We start from the raw sequence: 13,330 nt of genomic DNA on the forward strand, positions 1-13,330 counted from the left end.
TGAATGAAGAAAAATTGCTTATGGTTGTAAGGCAGCAGAAATGGTCTGGATGAGTATACAGAAAGCTGCCAATCACAAATATCAAAAGACCATACAAAAGAGTGGCAATAAGGGAGGGGATAAGGACTTAAGCACAAAATACAAATAAAGGGTAAAAGTCAAGGTAGTTTAGTTAACCCACATTCAGAAGATAGGTTAAGAATTTAGGACAGTGGGAAGCAAACAAACTCCATGTCTCAGAAGAAATTGTTCTGATGGTGTTTGACCTGTCACCAAACATTGAGAAAACGAGGGAATTATAAACATGTCTGAGGAAATTGCTGCTGGAGGGGGGAAATACTCTATTGTTCAAAAACTGTGCCCCAACACCTATATTGTTTCAAAAACTGGATTGAGTGGATTAGTGTCCCATTAAAATAATATGAAGTACTTACAAAGGGAATCTCTACCCTGTGACAAAGGGCAGCAGTCTCTGGCTCTAAGGAAATTCTAGGAGGAGGAAGCTTTTGTGGAGAATATAAAACTTGTTATGAGAGATATCAGAGCCTCAGTGAGATGGGAGCACATATCATAATGAATAGTTCTGTGCTATAAAGATGATTGAGTGTGATTCAGAAACATTTTCTTCCCAAATTTCTGGGATTGTGTGACAGAGCTTTGATTCTTGATTTATAGCATTTCATTTGTAACACTCAATTTCAGAAAGCATGGGATTTCAATGTTTCTGTCCCTTGTGCACTGGTTGCATGGAAAGTAGCAGCAGAAGATGGCAGCAGAGATTGCTGACTACATCTCATTTCTTTATATGTGCAGCAGAGTACAGATGCTTGGTGAAAGAACACAGGGTGAACTTTCCTTAAAAAATATACTGATTTAGTTCTAGGAAGATAAATTCCTTAACTCTAAGAACACATTCATCAGTTCATTTTTTTTATGGAAATGATGTGGGAGTTATGAAAGAAAAAAACCATACTCCCTGTATCTTTCCATATGTCTTAATGGCAACACTTGCAAGCAGTTGAAATAGTCCTTGCAAAAGATCAGGGACACATTCCCTTTACAAGGTCCTCCTGCCTTAGCAATAACTCATCAAAGGCAAGTGCCCTACATTCTGTGTAAAAATAAAATAAATTGAGAATTATTAAGGAGTGCTGAAAAATTTCATATAAAGTTGCTTAAATGTCAACAGGTGACTCAAAGAACAAATAAGGCCAAAACTATTATTTGTCTAATGGCAAGCCAAAGACCTGCCTGTAGGTTATCCTGACCCTCTGATCACAGGCAGTGCATGTAGGTGTAAGCTTAAACATGAAGGAAGAGTGAAGTACTTCAGTAGATCAACTTGTAGGTACAGTTGTAAACCAAAGACTTTTGGATACTCAACTTCCCTCTCATATCACAGAGAGAGACACACCCATAGACTGTGTCTGTGCTATCTGGCTAATCCTGCCTCAGGGAAAGCCAGAGGATCATTCCTCAGAGGCAGGGGAATACCAGGATGAATATATTTATAAAGGATGGAGAAGTGATGCACTGCTGCCTTGCTGCCTACAGTGTATTTGAAGCAGCTGTCTTGGCTCTTGTAAATTAATGGTTTTGTATTTTTGCCTGGGCATAAGAAAGCTCACTTGAAAATCTGTCTGTGCTTCTGCTGCTTTTCTAATAGCTATAGGAGAGTCAAGATGCTCTTGTTTTTTGGTTTTTTTTTTTTTTCCATCCAGCATCTCTACTTTTGTGCTGAATATTAACTGTTTGTAGAACTGTGTAACTGGGGCTGACAGACAACTTAATTTCTTAAGTAAAGAGAGAAGCATGACTCAGGTCTGCATATTTGAGCCCTCATTAGTCTTCAGAACCTTTCAAATCAAAGGAAAAAAGAAAATCAGTGGGTGCATAATGTTCTCCCTGGAGGTGATGTTTTTAGAGCATCCTTTAATTCTGACAGAAATTTTCCATGATGTCTGTTGAAGCACGTCTGCTGTCTTTCTTCCCAGTTGTTAATGACTGCCACTTGTCAAATAGGAGACCTGGAATAAAGAGAGTTTAGCTAATAGCTCCACAGTATTAAATTTTCTGTCTCTCCTACATGCATCTACTTAGCTTTCTGGTGAGTGTAAATCAGCTGTTTTACCCTGGTATTTTCTTTATAATCATACTGGAGGTCAAAGCATTTGTGACTACTATATTAACCAGAACAAGCTTCTGAAAGAGTAAATTCACATTTGGACATAATATCTTACCTCAATATTGCTTTATTATTTAGGCTAAAGTCAGAACACTTATTATTCCTCATAATATACATATTTATTCCTGGCTTTTTCCTCCTCAAAAATGAAAAATGGAAAAAAAAATTGAAATGTACTCCAGAATGCAATCTGTAAAACTCTGATGGCTTGCAGTGTGTAAGGAATTATCCTTTCTGCCACAGAATGCAGAGTATTGCAACACAAGGAAGCCATAATTGGTTGCATCTTTCTCATTTCATTTCTACATTTGTGAGTTTATATTTCTAGTGATTATTTCTGAGAGATTGGTACTTTAGGTACAGGTCGTATTGGTGTTTTGAAATGATGGATGGGCTTTTCAGAACTTTCAAAAAATATTTTGTATGGCTGTTGCTACATTCAGAAGGTAGAGGTGGGACTACTGGTCCTATCCTGAAACTGAGAATAGCTGTGATGTTTTTCCCATTTCCTGGAGCTTCTCTTCATGCTTAATTTGGCTCTTTTGTACCAGTCTTTTAGAAATAAAGTGCATAAAAGTTCTGATGATGAGCTGCTATATTGTTTTTATACAAATTCTGTTTCTTGTGGTTGCAGGTACCACTGGTCCTTTTCTAGCTGCAAAGGACTTTCAAGATCAGTGTTTGAATATGAGGGTACCATATTTAACTTTTACAAGTGTGGAAACAGCCACAGGGAGAGCCTTTTTTATATCCTAACATATGCCTATCTCAACTAGCTCTGTCATGTCATCTTGATTTTTCATTGGTAAAAAATTTAATTCAGTAGTAGCTTCTTTTGAAGATGCAGACCTCAAGTATTTGGCCTGCATAATTATTCTTGGGAGGATAAAATTAGCTGGACTTAGACCAAAAGAAACAGATATATTTAAAATTAAAAAAAAGAGAATCAAAAATAATAAAAAAGCCTAGCCCAAACCACAGGATTGCTAGGTTAGACTGGAAAAACAATTATTCCCAATGGGAAGCTATTACCTAGTGTCTTAGAAGATATTAAAATGATTGTAGTGGATTTAAGCTCCAGACCCACAATTGTATAAAAAAAGTATACTGTGATTTTTTCCCTTTTTTCTCCAAAGGTTTAAAATATTTATTGGGCTTCACTGATGGAAGTTATACAGGCATCACTGAAATGGATAGAAAGAAGGCCCTAGTATTCAGCTGAAACATAAATATTGTTTTTCTTTTATTGTCCCTTTTCTTGATTGATTTTACCAATCAGCTAGTTTTAATTTGGGGTTAAACAAAAATGTGGGAAACACAAATGTCGAATAGAATATTTTAAAGTTCTTTAAAAATTAATGTTTTTTGGTTTTGGGGCTTTAAGATATTATTGTTAATATAATATCTAGTATTTCACAGAAGGATTTGATTCAATAATATGCCATCATCTTTGTATTACATCTTGTACTTTTTTGGGGAGAATTCCAAGTTAGACTTCTTTTTTCATGACTTTAAAAATTCTTATATTCTTCATGAATGTAAGTTTTTTATGACATTGAGAGACAGTCTTTCAAAAATGTATCTTAATTTTTAAAGTATTCCGCTAAAAGCTGGGCTAGAATGAATTGAAATCTGGGAGGGGAGTTTCCCTGGTGACCTTGATTGTCTATGCTTCATTTTTTGAGGTAGAGAGAGAGGGAAAATGACACCTTCATAGATCTCTCTGTAGTGAGTCACAGTAAAATGCTCAGTACGATGAATTGGTTACTTGGGTTTTTAACTAACTGAGAAATAAAAGAATCATTAAGTGACTTTCATAAAGAAGTAGACAAGAAAAGTATTTAAATATAAGTATGTTATATCCCTTTCTTTGCATCTTTGCATATAGCACCTAACACAACTATATGTGGAAATGCTGTGCTAAATAATATATATATATAATCTCCTTTTTCTTGATGTGGTAACTGAAGCAGGTATTCAATTTGTCTGAAATGACTCAAAGTAGTAATATTAGAATTATGACAGTCTGGGAGTTGCCAATCCCAGAATTACTTCCTATATCACATTACAAATGTGATGCAGTTCAGAAATTTAATGCTGATATGACTTTGTCAGAGCAAGTACAGAAAAAAGAAAATTTTTGAAATTTAAAATACCTGTAGTATCTCAGAAATTGGCAGATAAGAATGTGAGAAAAACACTAAGCATATGGTAAATTCAAAATAGAGATAAAGATGAAAATGTTATGATGTTCATAAGAGGTAAATAAAAAGCTTTCTTAGGGTAAATGGATGATTATTCAGAAAAAAGATGGTTAGAAAAATCTATAAAAGTGTGTGGAATTGGAAAAACATATGTGAACATGCAGACAGGTACAGGTTTCCTATTGATTCCCTTTTTATGAGGAAATCTATGTACATCACCAATATGGGGTTAGAGTCACAGGGAAATTGAGTTGATGACATCTGATTTCCCTTTCTCAATCTAGTTCTGAGTCTGGTTTTTTAGCTCTGCTAAAACCCCTCAGCTTATCTTTGTGAGTTGTGATCCCCTCTTAGGCATCTTCAAACTCTTTTTGGGAGAAGCTTCATGTAAATGGTCCCACTCCACGTAGGATGGGGGTAAAGAAAAGATCCTATGGGTTCACTTCTTGCATATTCATCCTGAGGCAGAGGACCTTGGCAGCAGCCACGAGTCTCTGTTAGCCATGGCCCCCAACCACTGGGGTTGGCAATGTGGCCTCCTGGCACTGGTCAGTGTGCTGGAGAAATTACACACGTAAATGGAGGATCAGGGGCCAGTACATGTAGGTGGATCTGCTGTGTTCTGATGCTAAGAAAGCAAATGGCCCCTACAGGACACCTTGATAGGTTTTTTTCTTCTAAATTTGCATTTGTTTCAGGTTAAAAATGAGGTATTCCTTTTAAGTATCCCTTTTAAGTATCTTGGTATATAATGTAATAGTCTGAACATGTGACAAAATCTAATTTGGAAAATTCAACACTAACAGCTCCTCTGGCCACTTGATAATTTCTAGCTATGAAAATAAGGGTTTTCTGTGTCCTGCAGGGAAGGAAGAAAGGAAGGAACTGGAAGCATCTAGGCATCCTGTTTATTTGCACCATGTGGGTGAATAAACTCATGTAACAGCAAGTACAAAATAAAGGATATAGATATGATGGAAAAAGAATTCTTTTACAGCCCATCTGTTCTGTATTTCCTGTGTATTTTCCAAGTAAGATAATCCCTTGAATATTGTTAATGATTTTTTTTAACTACTACTACTGAAATGTCATCCACATTCTACAGGTCTATACTCATTAATTTTTATGTATAAAATTTCAGATTGAATAGTGTGATTATATGCTATATAAGACTTGCAGCAGAGAAACATCTTTATATTCTCACATAGTCTGCAAGCACAAAGAATATATTTATCTATTCTTTTTCCTCAGCTTTTTTTTTTTTTTTCTAAAAATCAGGAGTTCAATATTATTCAGTGGAATTACCGTAGTGGACAGAATGCCCTTCAATCTCCTAAGGTGAAAGAAAAAAAATTCTGTGAAAAACACTAGATTATTCCTAAAACCAATCAGCAGCTTTGCATTTAAGTGTTGTTCAGAAGCAGTTGTCTTAATTAATTTGGGGAGAGCTGGTTCCTTTCCGGGACATATGGATTTCTTATGCAGTATGTCTCAATACATCTTTCTGTGAATCGTGATTAGATGGACTATAAGGAAATTGAGACACTGTTGTTAGGTATCCCTTGCAACAAGAATTTCAGCCCATCTGCCCAGCGTTGACATTTGAGGTTGAAAAGGCAGTAAAAGTGTTTAAAGATTAATCTCCCTAATGGTTCAGTTAATCTTCCCAAAACCTGAAGGGATTTGACTGATAACTCCATGAATTTCCTCCTCAAGTGTGCATTTATAAGAACAAAGGGATAACTAGAAAAAAATCTATATCCTAACCCCACAGGTGCTTCAACAGGCTCAGAAATATTAGACACTTTGTCATTCACTTCTTGTAGATTCTCAGCCTACTCTGTGCTACTCAGGTTCCTCTACACCCTACGTGACATTCCTCATTTTGTGGGCTTGAAAAGTCAAGTTTTTATTCTTCAATAATGGTAGCAAAGAGGATTTATTAAGAGGCTCCCCAATATAGCACAATATATGTAAGACATTTAAGACAAGGCATAGAGAATCAGTGATTAATTTTAGTTCTAAGGTCAAATTGTTGTTCACTGCCATGCAAATATAAATCTGGAAATTAATAGCTTCTATGAAGCATATCCCTGGCAAGGGATATCAGGGAATCCAGAAAAAGAAAGGAAGTGACTTTACTGTAGCAGATAACAGATTTTATTCAATCTAATCTAGCATAATTTAAACTTGACCAGTCATCTCAAGAAAATAGGGTTTTTTTTGTTTTTTTGTGATATTGATGAACTCTTGGAGATTGAAAAAACAAGCTCTATCTGTTTAATCTGAGTGCTTCTTGCTTTGCAAATCTGGCAAAACATCAAAAGCTTGATGTAAAAAGCAGCGGACCAAATAGAAAAACGATGTCAGATTGTAAGGACTTTCATAAATTTTGCTTAAGCTGGTTCTAACAATTAACAAAGAGTGTCAAATATTACAATGAAATTGTTGTAACTACTTTTTTCTTCCTTTTTATGGGTCAGGGTTCTGAGCTGCTGGAAAGTCTATGGAGATGCCCCCTCATTTGGACAACTAAGTAGCTAAATCATCTATCTCTTGTGCTTTGGTGTTCTCATGATTTGAAAATTAATTTTCTAGCTTCTCATTGCTCCTTCAAGATGCACAAACAGAATAGAAAGAAAAGAAAAAGTTGCATGTTATTTCTTCACATGAATGCCACTATGATTGATTTGAGAAGAAAGGAAACTGTTTCCCTTGAGAAGTAAATTACAATTTTCTTGTATTTCATGCCTTCCTACCTGCATGTGAAGAACAGAGATCTCCTCCTGGGGTTTAACGCTGAAAAACTTAGAGATATCTCTGGATAAACTGTTCTGTGACCAAAAAGATTTGAGCTGGGTCAACTTATACTCAAGTTGACATTTATAAATGATGTTGTCTGTTGACTCCAGCTGTAGAGCATATCCAAAACAGAAATATATTGGGACAGGGGAAGAATTCTTTGCTGCAATAAGGGTTCAAACTCCTCAGAGGCTGATTAAGTGGAAGGCAACCAGACAGCTGGTCAGATTTATTCAGTATTATAATAAGATATAATTACTTTAAGGGAAAAGATCATCTCAATATAGGAGAAATGGCTTGGTTTATTTAAAACTGGTGAGAAACAGAGGTGTCTGCAATCTCAGGAGAACAAAGGTTGTCAACAGTTATGCATTAAATGCCCAGAGTACTTGGATTTGTTTCAGCTAGCCATTGTTCCACATATGATGATGTTACACTTTGGAAAGATAGAAAAGAATGGAAGTTAAGAAAGCCTGGCTTGACTGAGCTGAGCAGAATAGAGAAAGAAAATAAAACTCTACCATCTCGATGCTGGACAGTGATGAGACAAATGCCAAGCAATTGATACAGAATAGTCTGATGTTACTGAAGAGCCTTGATCAGGCCAGTTGAAAAACAGGAAAGTTCAGAAGGTTGTACTTCAGAAGGCTATCAAACTCCAGTTTGCTTAGTGTGGTCTGAATGATAAAGGAAAATTATTGAATAAGTATCTACAGATTACATATAAGGTACAGGATATAGACAGAGAAATGAGATGGCTGAATGATTGAAATGATCAGATATGGCTGGTCCTGCCTGGGGCAGAGCTGTAAGGTGTGTACTAGATGACCTCTTTCTATGACCACCTTTCCACTTTTGACTATGTTGCCCTTTCTCTGGCAAAGGATTTGAAAGTCAAACTAGCTGTGGCAGGAGTTTTGACAGGACCAGAGCCAAAGAGGCAGCTGAGACATATCCCTATTATTCTCCAGTGACAGGACCTTCTGGATTTTAGCATAGGTGAGAGGAGCAAGAACCCAAGGGACAAATGGAGAATGGCCACTTTCAAAACTTCTGCTGCTCTGGGCACTCTTGTCCTGTGATGGGGCAGTGGGTGCTGAACGGGCTGAAGCCCAAAGAAGAACACCTATTAGCTTATGCACAGGAAAACCAGGCATGCAAATCAAGTGACTTTTAACATTTCTGATCTGGTATGATCTCCACAGTGAATCCCTCCTTAACAGGCCTTAGAACTGCAAATGACTCTGTGTTTAGAGTAAGAAAATTCTACCACAGTCATGCTGTTACAACACTGATGGGGATAAATTGTCAGATGTTGCCCTTCTTCACTGAACTAGAATGAGTGCAGATTGCTTTTTTATTTTAACATGGAATAATTGCAGGAGTAATTGGCCTTTTCTGTTAAAAATAGTAAAACTATAGTCACAAAGGGAATTATGGGAGTTTACACAAAGCAAAATAGGTCAACAACAGGTGGCCTCAACAAGGTTCCCATCTCCCTTAATGTTTTTGTGGATTTTGTGACACTTGGCACAACATCACAGTATTGGCTTGAGAATTTCAGCCATTTGTTCAGAACAAATAAGCCTCCAGCTTCTGTGGACAGGCAAACAGTTTAAAACATGAATGGGAATGTAGAAGATAGCCTCAAGGGCTCTTTGAATTTACTGAAGGCAGTTGCTGCTTTGTTAGCTTTCATTTTGAAGCATTTTGATTTCTTCTCCTCACCCCCATTGCTATGTTGCCAAGTGATTGTTAAAGATTAAGAGATCAGAAAGAAACCACCTTCTCCATATTTTTTTTTCTTTTTGGAAATATGATTTTCAGGATTTTTATGATCTGGCTCATAACCTCTAAATCCTACTTCATTTTCCATTTTATTTAAAGCACAGTCTCTCCACTAGTTCATAAAATTTCAGCATTTTCAGAAGGTGGTTCAATATTGATTTAAAGGTGGAATCAGTCTGCAGATATACCAATTTTTTTTTCCTCCCTTGAATGTCTTGTAATAATGCCACAATAATCTGCATCCTTGAAAAATTTAAAAGCAGTTGAGTCTGGTACAACTGAACTTTTGAACACCACCCAAACAGACATGTAAAGATATGTCTGTCATCTATTTATCACATTTATTTTCTTTCTTTTTTTAAGAAAGACTTAAGACAACCATATGAAAAAAACCCTAATTTGTTGAATATTTTTGCTGCTCTTTTGAAAATCACAGAATCCTAGAACTGTTTGGGTTGGAAGGGACTTTAAAGATCACCTGGTTCCAACCCTGCTGCCATGGTTGCTCAAAGCCCTATCCAACCTGGCCTTGAGCATGCCAGGGATGGGGCATCCACGAAGTCTCAAGGCAATTTGTTTCAGTGCCTCAGCATGGCCACAGTAAAGAATTTCTTCCATAAATCTAATCTAAACCTTCTCTCTTTCAGTTTGAATCCATTCTCCTTGTCCTATCACTACGTGATCTTGTAAATAGTCTCTCTCCATCCTGCTTTACAGATTCTTCATCAAAAGATACATGCCAGAGTTGGTTTCTAATTTTTGCAGGTAGATATACCATTGAAATTCCACTAAGGACAAGAGGAATCAGTTAAGCAAGACAGAATGGAATATGTGACAATTGGAATATCCAGTGACAATTACTTCTTTTTTGAGAATTGCAGTTACCTGCAATTAAGTTTTCTATATGGTAGCTAGGTAATCTCTCAGTGAAGATGAAATGATGTTTTTGAAGTAAAGATCAGAGAACAGAAAGAAGTCATGGTAGTTCTAGACACAGGGGGCCATTTACTTAGCTTGTGAAGAGAAGCAGCTGAAAAATATTGTAAGAATTGTGCAGTGGAATAATCTGAAAGACTTCTGCAAATGCTTCAAATTGTTGTCTTTTCATGTTAGTGCTGTGGATAGAAAGGTAATATAACTGATAACACTACAGTGGTTTAGGATCAGTGTGCAGAAACATGACAGGACTGCATGTTTGGGTTTTTGAAATTTAAGAGGTCCATTTCTATTTCTGAACAGAACTGGTTTTGTTAGAGCCTGTCTAGAATCAGAGGTAAATTTTTAATGAAGTCTTTTTTTTTTTATGGTTGCAAGATGAGAATCTAATAAGAATAATATTCTAGAATATTTTGTCTGGCTGAAATGAGTACTTTTTGCCTGCTTTTGTAAAGGATGTGCATAGATCCCAAAGAAACCAGGTGTTATATCTCAGTGAGCTGATCCATGCATAGCACTGTTTCCTAGTGCAAAACTGACTTACCAGGAATGTTCTAGTCCTCTCTCAGGAGGGATCTATGCTAAAGAAGACATTTAGCTGCCACAGGTTCTTTCATCTAAAGGAAGTTGTATCTTTAAAGTTGGAGCTGTGGTATCTTCATTTAGTTTGGTGCAGCTTTCTAAGCAGTGCAGGGGCCAAAATATTTCAATGCTGAAAGCTAAGATTTGGCTTGTGGGTAATTATTGCTGAACTTAAAACTTCTCTATGTCTTTGATAATGGTCAATGATAAAAAAAGAAGCAAAAATGAGTTGGTGTTGTCTGGGAAAGCGTGGCCAGCTGTGGCTGAGCTGGCTGATCTTCATCTGTGGGAGCACGTAAGAGGCTCTGCAGTTGGGTAAGAGCCCTGCATGACTTCCTTTGTATAGGTGCATTTGTGAGCTTTTGGGTTAGCTATCTGTCTCATATTTAAACTAAATATCTAATGCTTATATCATGTTTGAATGGAGGAAATAAAAGCAGATTCAAGCAGACTTTGTGTATTTGTATCAGAAGTGAGCGTGTCTTTCTGTAGCACAGCTGCAGGATTTCTACCAGACTGCGTGTGTTGTGACATACGTAACTCATATTGGGGTTAAAAGATTTTAATGTCACATGTAACTAGGACAACTTTCCTGTCTGAGCTAGAAAAAAAAGATAGTAGTTCTCTGACGGAATTGAAAAGATGGAAAAGACCCCCTTATCCAACATAAACTGCATGATCATATGCACTGCTAAGAGGTAAGTTAAAAAAAACATACTTAAGCACATGTTTATAAAGCATATGTCTAATATTTGTTTAGAAAAAAAATCCAAAGGTTCCAATCATTTGGTTGAACCATTGCCTGAAAATCTATGGATTTTACTTAAAAGCACTTTGCTTTGGGTGATAGAGCTTTTTATTTTTATGCATATGTGTGTTTAAGAGACACATGTATATTTTGGTAATATACATAGCATAGAAATGATTATATAATTAAAATAGAGAGGAAGTGGTGGACCTATAACTAGAGAAACACAGCTGTAGCCACAAAGCCTGCATAAGTTATTTCTATATGCATGTAACTATGATTTGAGAGACTTTCAAGCTTACCCTGAGCTCTCAAATGTTTGTCCCTTCATTCTCAGGTGCTCTGGTTCTGTAAATAGCACTGCTTATGAATAACAGGTCTCTGCAAGTTATCTATGCATCTGGGATAAGCAAAGCTGCTTCTCAGAAATGTAGTTGTGATATTGGCACAGTGCTATGAGTGCTGTAGACAAGGAAAAAATACAACCTGCTACAAAGAGGCCTTCTCCCCAGTGACATAGTTATCTGACACCATGGAATAATTTTTCTTCTTCCAAAAGAAAAACAAGACCAAGAGAAAGAATGAGTTTTCATTCTACTAACACAGTGCAGTGAAATGTTTTATTTCTAGAGTCTCTTTTGGCAAAGGATATCCTGACAGAATAACTGAGTGAACTGAATGAGTGCTTAAATCCCCAGAATAATAACATCTCTGTAATGAGAAATTCTGACTGCAGAAATATTCACTCACTACATTAAGCTGAGAATGTGATTGAACCAAGGGCTAGATGACATGAAAACATGTATGCACTTTTTGTTAACCTTTTGTGAAGGACAGATGATAAGCCCTTTACCCGACTGCCAGACTGAAGAGGGATTCAATATCTCCACTGGTTCCACTATAATTAAATGTGGATATTATGTAAACCTCAACCCAAACTGTTTTATGAATTCAGAAAATGCTAGCTTCATTCTTCTTGTCAGGCTACAAAACTAGACCATGACAGATGACTTTGAGCACTTGCTGATCATTCATCTACAGAACATAGTAGTTTGGTTCTTTCACTTACGGCTGTTTGCAGGAACAGAAGTTAATTAATTGAAGCATCGGTGCTCAGCAAATTATTTTCACTTTTTCCCCTTTAGCCAGATTTCATTGTATCCTAAGCAAAATCTTTAATGACATGATACAAATGAAAGATCACAGACACCATTTCTTATCAAAAGGGTACATTTATTTAGCCTTTTTATAAGAATAATTACACTGGCTACATCTAACCACACAAATAAAATGTAACTCAATCAAGATGCAATCAACTGGTTTGGTGCTATTCATGTGGCATCTAAATAATTCAAATTAATCATATTCCCTAGAATCAAATGTAGGAGTCAGAGCTTGCAGAGCTAGTGCAAAATTCAATTTGTACTAATCTGCCTTTGCAAGCAAAAGCACAAAATATAGTAGAATATTGGCATCACTTGTCTGCTGTGCCGTTTATCTCTCTCTTTTTTCCTTCTCTTAATTTCTCTGTATCTTATAGATATGAACAAATTTAAGGTAATGTGATTTTAAATTTATTGCTTACATTCCAGAAGAGTAAAAAAGTCCTTACTTGAAATAGTTTTTTCTTTTCACTATTCCATTAAGGGGTAACTCTGTTACAGGAATATAAGAAAAAGGAAATTATTTAATCATGAGAAATAAAATTAAGAAGCCTTTCTTATAAGAATGAAATTGAAAAATCAAATAAATAAACAGCAAAGATTTAATGACTGCCTTCTTGAGTGATCCAAAATCAAGGCAAATATAAGTGTTAATTTGAGGAATAAATTTTGCACTAGGTTACTTTATTTCTCGTGTTCCTGTTCCCTGAGATGGGGAAAGAATATACTCACTGCATTTCAATAAGCATACTGATCCTCATGTGATATTGAAGGCACAGTATCAGTTAGAGGAAGCAGAGTGATGCCACTTTTGTACATGTTCAAATATCTATGCAAATTTTACATGAATGCTCAGTTCAAGGATGACTGGCTAGCAGTCGCTGCAAATTCTTTTGCTTTAAGAAGTAAGGATTCTCTATTA

The sequence above is a fragment of the Agelaius tricolor genome, unplaced genomic scaffold (genome assembly GCF_023055355.1).
Source record: "Agelaius tricolor isolate 1412-34295 unplaced genomic scaffold, bAgeTri1.0.p SCAF_5, whole genome shotgun sequence".
NCBI lineage: Eukaryota > Metazoa > Chordata > Aves > Passeriformes > Icteridae > Agelaius > Agelaius tricolor.